Here is a 6396-nt window from a genome sequence, read left to right as displayed (position 1 = left end):
CAGATTTTTTTAAATCATTGCACAAAGGTCAGATATCACCTATGGAGTTCTTAACATCCTCTGATAAAACCTGCTGGGTATGATATTCCAGACTGAAAGGTAAGACTTGAATGCAGAAATAAGGACATGTAAGCAAAAGGAAGGAATGATATCAAATTCAGAGAGAAGGAAATGAAAATGAAGAGATGGTAAAATGCAAGAAAAAAACTAATACTATAACACTGAAAACTTGCATAAGTCCAGTGAAGAGACTGATAAGGGAAAAGTGGTCAGAATCCTGCATTTAAAATATGTGCAAAATTCCAGGTAATCATTAGAAAATGACCACATGTGATTATTTATATTCCCTGCAAAGATCCCAAATGATGAGAGAGGAAATAAAAGGGATAAACACACAAAAACAAGAAACTAGGACAGGAAACCTTGGCTGATAGAGATTTTCTCAAACTTTTAGAAGACAGAAGTAAATAAAAGTTTGTAATACTCTTTATTATGAAAAATCTATGTTGTCTATATTTTAATTTATGGCAAAACCTCACTTGGAGTAAAGTACTAGAATAAATTTGGAATATAGTACTGGAAGACTATCCAGAAGCAGTTAAAAATTTGAATTCCAGAATAGAATCATACATTTTTATGTCTTCCATCTAATACCCCATACGTTAGAAGGGACTTTAGAAGTTGTTCATCTAATATTTCATGTGATAAGACAATTTCCATAAAGTGCTTGAAAACTCACTGACTGCAGAGCCTTATCGATATTCATTCACACAGCCCTCAAACCAATCAAGTCTCCAGCACTTAACACACTTTGTAATTTTAAAATAGCCACCAAGGCTTCTCTAATTCTTCCCTTCTCTGTGCAAATTTTATCCAATTCCTCGTATGGCATGGTTTATCATAGCAGCTCTCCTGACTAATACCACTTTGTAAGACACAGTAGTGTCCAAACCTGAATGTAATACCTCAGAGGTGAGTTAACCAGTTCAGTCGTGGTGGGAAGTTACCCTCCCTCATCCAGACTTCCCTCACTCTTTATACCACATCTGTTAATGTAACCACTGTTAGTATTTTGTGATCTGCACCCCTACTCCAATGCTCTCTCCCCAGCCACATCATATGGTTGACTTACACTGAGTACTGTTTTGAAAAGAAAAGACCAATGACTCGAGATTTAAAAACAGCAACAACACTAAACTGAATTTAAATTTGGATTCTACCACTTAACTAATTTATGCTAGTTAGTCATTCTTTAAACGTCTTTTTTTTCCTCAGGCTAAATGCACATTTTAAGAAGGCAGGGATTTTGCATGTTCTGTTAATGGTTGCATCCCCAGCACTTAATAATGTTATTAGCATATGGTAGGCACTTTATAAATATTTGTTGCATGAATGAATGGGTTAATGAATTAATTCATAATATGAGAATGGTAACATAGTCACAAAGGTTTTGTGAAGATCAAAGAAAATAATATATGTGCAAAAACTGCATGAGTCACATCAATGATAACTAGGAGCCTCCAAGGCCAAATTTACAATTAACCTATAGATACCTCTACCTATGTACCACAGGCACCTATGACTTAACATTTCCAAAGCTGTTAGCTCCAACATAGGTTAGTTCAAATTGAACCATCCTGTTGTCTCTAACCTCTACTATTATTTCTCAAAGATGTCCTTTCATCTTCCATCCCTTTGTCAAGCCTTTGTCTAGGTCAAAATTTCCAACATGTAGCATGCACACTAATTTAACTACATGACATTATTACATGGATGAACTTTCTTTTTATTTTAAGAGATATTTGAGTTTGTGTGTGTTAAAAGTAAATAGTACCTAGCACATCAGACCCATGCTTACATTTATATTATTGATAATGTGTTTTAAATTTTTAAAAGTGAGTTGATTCATAAATAATTATTTGATATATAGTATAGCTGTTTAGCCGGTAAACAGATATGGCCATAGTTTTAAACTATTTATAAACTGGGTCAATATGTGATGAATATGTCACCCTTACTCTTATGCAAATAATTAATAAATATCTTGGACAAGATGGAAACATGGACAAAACACAAAGATCAGCCACCATAGATTTCCTACTGAGGCAATATGGCTCCACTAGTCAAGACTGGCCTTTTATTCAGTTATAAATTCATTAATAATTCTATCACCCAGACATAAGTCTTTACCTTGGTCACAAAGATATCATGAAAATATATATATCTTCAACAGATTCTCCTCATTTACCAATTTAAAAACCTTACAAATATTATAAACAGGCATAATCATATTATTTAATGTTATTTTTAACTAACTGCAAACAAAGTATTGCTTCATAGAAAGAGTCCTTAGAATATCAGCTTCAAAAGTAAATAGGAAAGATTTTAGTTAGCAGTGTCCATTACTTACATTTAAACTTATTTTTCTACGGTACTTGAAAGTACTTGAAAAAATTGTCTCCTTGAGTATTCGGTTTCCTTTACTATCTTTTTTTTTTTTTTTTTTTTTTACTAGTGAATATCTGGGACCTCCACTGCACTGCTTTTTTTTTTTTTTTTTTAAATCATCATTTTATTGAGATATATTCACATACCACGCAGTCATACAAAACAAATTGTACTTTCGATTGTTTACAGTACCATTACATAGTTGTACATTCATCACCTAAATCAATCCCTGACACCTTCATTAGCACACACACAAAAATAACAAGAATAATAATTAGAGTGAAAAAGAGCAATTGAAGTAAAAAAGAACACTGGGTACCTTTGTCTGTCTGTTTCCCTCCCCTACTTTTCTACACATCCATCCATAAACTAGACAAAGTGGTGTTTGGTCCTTATGGCTTTCCCAATCCCATTGTCACCCCTCATAAGCTACATTTTTATACAACTGTCTTCGAGATTCATGGGTTCTGGGTTGTAGTTTGATAGTTTCAGGTATTCACCACCAGCTACCCCAATTCTTTAGAACCTAAAAAGGGTTGTCTAAAGTGTGCATAAGAGTGCCCACCAGAGTGACCTCTCGGCTCCTTTTGGAATCTCTCTGCCACTGAAGCTTATTTCATTTCCTTTCACATCCCCCTTTTGGTCAAGAAGATGTTCTCCGTCCCACGGTGCCAGGTCTACATTCCTCCCTGGGAGTCATATTCCACGTTGCCAGGGAGATTCACTTCCCTGGGTGTCTGATCCCACGTAGGGGGGAGGGCAGTGATTTCACCTTTCAAGTTGGCTTAGCCAGAGAGAAAGGGCCACATCTGAGCAACAAAGAGGCATTCAGGAGGAGACTCTTAGGCACAAATACAGGGAGGCCTAGCCTCTCCTTTGCAGCAACCGTCTTCCCAAGGGTAAAACTTATGGTAGAGGGCTCAACCCATCAAACCACCAGTCCCCTATGTCTGTGGTCATGTTAGCAACCATGGAGGTGGGGTAGGCGAATACCCCTGCAATCACCTGTATGAAAAAAAAAGTTAAAAAGAAAACAAACATACAATAAAAGAGCATTTCAAAGAGACCATAGCAAGGGAGTAAGAAAAAGACAACTAACCTAAGATAACTGCTTAACTTCCAACATGTTCCTACTTTACCCCAAGAAAGTTACATAATATAGCAACATTTCAGTGAACTTGTTCCTACTACAACCATCAGAAATTAACAGACCATAGTCATTTCTGGGCATCCCCAGAACGTTAAATAGCTTATCTGTTCTTCCTGGATTATTGTTCCCCCTTCCTTAATTGCTCTCTACTGCTAGTTCCCCTACATTCTACATTATAAACCATTTGTTTTACATTTTTCAAAGTTCACATTAGTGGTAGCATATAATATTTCTCTTTTTGTGCCTGGCTTATTTCGCTCAGCATTATGTCTTCAAGGTTCATCCATGTTGTCATATGTTTCACCAGATCGTTCCTTCTTACTGCCGCGTAGTATTCCATCGTGTGTATATACCACATTTTATTTATCCACTCATCTGTTGAAGGACATTTGGGTTGTTTCCATCTCTTGGCAATTGTGAATAATGCTGCTATGAACATTGGCGTGCAGATATCTGTTCGTGTCACTGCTTTCCGATCTTCCGGGTATATACCGAGGAGTGCAATCGCTGGATCGAATGGTAGCTCTATATCTAGTTTTCTAAGGAACTGCCAGACTGACTTCCAGAGTGGCTGAACCATTATACAGTCCCACCAACAATGAATAAGAGTTCCAATTTCTCCACATCCCCTCCAGCATTTGTAGTTTCCTGTTTGTTTAATGGCAGCCATTCTAACCGGTGTTAGATGGTATCTCATTGTGGTCTTAATTTGCATCTCTCTAATAGCTAGTGAAGCTGAACATTTTTTCATGTGTTTCTTGGTCATTTGTATTTCCTCTTCAGAGAACTGTCTTTTCATATCTTTTGCCCATTTTATAATTGGGCTGTCTGTACTATTGTCATTGAGTTGTAGGATTTCTTTGTATATGCAAGATATCAGTCTTTTGTCAGATACATGGTTTCCAAAAATTTTTTCCCATTGAGTTGGCTGCCTCTTTACCTTTTTGAGAAATTCCTTTGAGGTGCAGAAACTTCTAAGCTTGAGGAGTTCCCATTTATCTATTTTCTCTTTTGTTGCTTGTGCTTTGGGTGTAAAGTCTAGGAAGTGGCCTCCTAATACAAGGTCTTGAAGATGTTTTCCTACATTATCTTCTAGGAGTTTTATGGTACTTTCTTTTATATTGAGATCTTTGGTCCATTTTGAGTTAATTTTTGTGTAGGGGGTGAGGTAGGGGTCCTCTTTCATTCTTTTGGATATGGATATCCAACTCTCCCAGCCCCATTTGTTGAAAAGACCATTATGGCTCAGTTCGGTGACTTTGGGGGCCTTATCAAAGATCAGTCGGCCATAGATCTGAGGGTCTATCTCTGAATTCTCAATTCGATTCCATTGATCTATATGTCTATCTTTGTGCCAGTACCATGCTGTCTTGGCAACTGTGGCTTTATAATAAGCTTCAAAGTCAGGGAGTGTAAGTCCTCCCACTTCGTTTTTCTTTTTTAGAGTGTCTTTAGCAATTCGAGGCATCTTCCCTTTCCAAATAAATTTGATAACTAGCTTTTCCAAGTCTGCAAAGTAGGTTGTTGGAATTTTGATTGGGATTGCATTAAATCTGTAGATGAGTTTGGGTAGAATTGACATCTTAATGACATTTAGCCTTCCTATCCATGAACATGGAATATTTTTCCATCTTTTAAGGTCCCCTTCTATTTCTTTTAGTAGAGTTATGTAGTTTTCTTTGTATAGGTCTTTTACATCTTTGGTTAAGTTGATTCCTAGGTACTTGATTTTTTTAGTTGCTATTGAAAATGGTATCTTTTTCTTGAGTGTCTCTTCAGTTTGTTCATTTCTAGCATATAGAAACATTACTGACTTATGTGCATTAATCTTGTATCCCGCTACTTTGCTAAATTTGTTTATTAGCTCTAGTAGGTGTATCGTTGATTTCTCAGGGTTTTCTAGATATAAGATCATATCATCTGCAAACAATGACAGTTTTACTTCTTCTTTTCCAATTTGGATGCCTTTTATTTCTTTGTCTTGCCGGATTGCCCTGGCTAGCACTTCCAGCACAATGTTGAATAACAGTGTTGACAGCGGGCATCCTTGTCTTGTTCCTGATCTTAGAGGGAAGGCTTTCAGTCTCTCACCATTGAGTACTATGCTGGCTGTGGGTTTTTCATATATGCTCTTTATCATGTTGAGGAAGTTTCCTTCAATTCCTACCTTTTGAAGTGTTTTTATCAAAAAGGGATGTTGGATTTTGTCAAATGCTTTTTCAGCATCTATTGAGATGATCAATTGATTTTTCCCTTTCGAGTTTTTAATGTGTTGTAATACATTGATTGTTTTTCTGATGTTGAACCATCCTTGCATGCCTGGAATGAACCCCACTTGGTCATGGTGTATGATTTTTTTAATGTGTCTTTGGATTCGATTTGCAAGTATTTTGTTGAGGATTTTTGCATCTATATTCATTAGGGAGATTGGCCGGTAGTTTTCCTTTTTTGTAGCATCTTTGCCTGGTTTTGGTATTAGATTGATGTTAGCTTCATAAAATGAGTTAGGTAGTGTTCCATTTTTTTCAATGTTTTGAAAGAGTTTGAGTAAGATTGGTGTCAGTTCTTTCTGGAAAGTTTGGTAGAATTCCCCTGTGAAGCCATCTGGCCCTGGGCATTTATTTGTGGGAAGATTTTTGATGACTGATTGGATCTCTTTGCTTGTGATGGGTTGGTTGAGGTCTTCTATTTCTTCTCTGGTCAGTCTAGGTTGTTCATATGTTTCCAGGAAATTGTCCATTTCTTCTACATTATCCAGTTTGTTGCCATACAGTTGTTCATAATATCCTCTTATAATT

The sequence above is a fragment of the Choloepus didactylus genome, chromosome 5 (assembly GCF_015220235.1).
Source record: "Choloepus didactylus isolate mChoDid1 chromosome 5, mChoDid1.pri, whole genome shotgun sequence".
Taxonomy (NCBI): Eukaryota; Metazoa; Chordata; class Mammalia; order Pilosa; family Megalonychidae; genus Choloepus; species Choloepus didactylus.
This window is presented reverse-complemented; position numbering follows the sequence as displayed.